A 2297-nucleotide genomic window follows, 5' to 3' on the forward strand; every position below is an offset into this window, starting at 1 on the left:
TGGATTCTCTTTTTCAGTTAAATAATTTTTTTAGCTTCACCTCATTATGTATTTCCTTTAATACTTTCAGTGTACGGGTTCAACCATTAGAAACAGATTGGTTATATCACCACCCAACTGAGTTCTTGCCATTGACCTTCTATGAAATAAAGTATCTGAAGCTGTTCTGAAAAAATTTTAGTGACTAACTTTATGTATTACATTGAGATATATTTTATCATTAGTCATTTTGTTATGACTGAATATTTAATAGATGATGTGATTTTAAAATGTGCTTCATACATTTATAGGATGGAAGATGCTGATAATTCTGAGAAGAGTGTAAATGAAGAAAATGGAGAAGTATCAGAAGACCAATCTCAAAATAAGCACAGTCGCCACAAAAAAAAGAAGCATAAACACAGAAGTAAACATAAGAAACATAAACATTCCTCAGAAGAAGACAAGGATAAAAAGCATAAACATAAGCATAAACATAAGAAACACAAAAGAAAAGAGGTTATTGATGCTTCTGACAAAGAAGGTATGTCTCCAGCAAAAAGAACTAAACTCGATGATTTAGCTTTGCTAGAAGACTTGGAAAAACAGAGAGCCTTGATTAAAGCTGAACTTGATAATGAGTTAATGGAAGGAAAGGTCCAATCCGGGATGGGGCTAATTTTACAAGGTTATGAGTCTGGCTCTGAAGAAGAGGGGGAAATACATGAAAAGGCAAGAAATGGAAATAGGTCTAGTACTAGATCTTCAAGTACAAAGGGGAAACTTGAACTTGTGGACAGTAAAAATAGTACGAAAAAGCGAAGTAAAAGCAGATCCAAAGAACGGACTAGACATAGGTCGGATAAAAAGAAAAGTAAGGGAGGTGTTGAAGTAGTAAAAGAAAAGACAACTAGGAGCAAGTCAAAGGAGAGGAAAAAGTCTAAAAGTCCATCCAAGAGAAGTAAGTCCCAAGATCAAGCAAGAAAATCAAAATCCCCTGCCCTTAGAAGGCGATCTCAAGAGAAAGTCGGGAAAGCCAGATCTCCTACTGATGATAAGGTTAAAATTGAAGATAAAAGTAAGTCAAAAGATAGGAAAAAATCTCCAATTATAAATGAAAGTAGAAGTCGTGATCGAAGTAAAAAATCCAGATCCCCAGTTGACTTAAGAGGTAAGTCCAAAGACAGAAGGTCACGGTCCAAAGAGAGAAAATCAAAACGGTCTGAAATTGATAAAGAAAAGAAGCCAATTAAGTCTCCCTCTAAAGATGCTTCTTCTGGGAAAGAAAATAGATCACCCAGTAGAAGACCGGGTCGTAGTCCTAAAAGAAGAAGTTTGTCTCCAAAACAACGTGATAAATCAAGAAGAAGTAGATCTCCACTTTTAAATGATAGAAGATCTAAACAGAGCAAATCACCTTCTCGGACTCTGTCTCCTGGTAGAAGAGCCAAGAGCCGATCCTTAGAAAGAAAACGAAGAGAACCAGAGAGGAGGCGACTTTCTTCTCCAAGGTAACTTGTTTACAAAACCTTAATGCTTTTACCAATGTACCATATTTTAAAGGGAAAACTAGAACTTGTGGACAATTAAAAATGAGGTAGTACTGAGTTTCATAATTTTAAATACAGTCCAGTCCATTAACTATATTAATATTTGCACTTTGTCAATGAATATTTTTATTATGGGTGCTTTACAAATACTGACTGATGATAGAATTGGTATTTTTTTTTTTAAGTTCTTGATTTAGTTTAGTATCTGATTTGCTAAATCACTCCTTTAAATCCAAATAATTTGATAGACAAATCTTCATGGGGTAGTGCAAAGAGGAGATTATTACTTCTTTGAACAATATAGGCTGAAACTTCTAACTTTAAAAGGGGGGGTAATCAGTTTAAGTACTGATCTGTTTATTCTCTTGCACTTGCAGGATTTTGAATTTTAACAGTGTAAATTGAAACTAATACCATTGTTTTGCCCCCAAAGTATGATTAAGCTTAAAATGGAAATGATTTTGTTACTAATTTATGTCATTATAATCTCATTGTTGAGAAAAGTAGTACCTCTTATTTGGGAAGAATGGTATAAGAAATGATTTTATTTTGTACCAATAATAATGATGTTTTATATTTGTATAGTACATTAAGTCTACTAGAGTTCTTTCTGTGATTGTCTTAACTCATGAGGTGGGGGGACTCTTTCATACCTAATTTATAAATGAAGAAGTAGAGTCAAAGAAGTTGTATAGTTGGCCGGCCCGGTGGGATCCCACATACAGACCGGTTCCTGCTCACTGGCTGAGTGAGGTGCGGGCGCAACAC

General features: G+C 34.7%; 1 pseudogene across 1 annotated transcript; it reads left to right on the top strand.

Moving 5' to 3' along the window:
* Positions 1-291: 291 nt before the first annotated feature.
* On the top strand, positions 292-1494 carry LOC103583737 (annotated as a pseudogene). Its single transcript, XR_549890.1, has one exon. The product of XR_549890.1 is annotated as a serine/threonine-protein kinase PRP4 homolog pseudogene (transcript).
* The last annotated feature ends 803 nt before the right edge of the window (positions 1495-2297 follow it).

This window comes from Galeopterus variegatus, unplaced genomic scaffold (assembly GCF_000696425.1).
Source record: "Galeopterus variegatus unplaced genomic scaffold, G_variegatus-3.0.2 Scaffold27438, whole genome shotgun sequence".
NCBI lineage: Eukaryota > Metazoa > Chordata > Mammalia > Dermoptera > Cynocephalidae > Galeopterus > Galeopterus variegatus.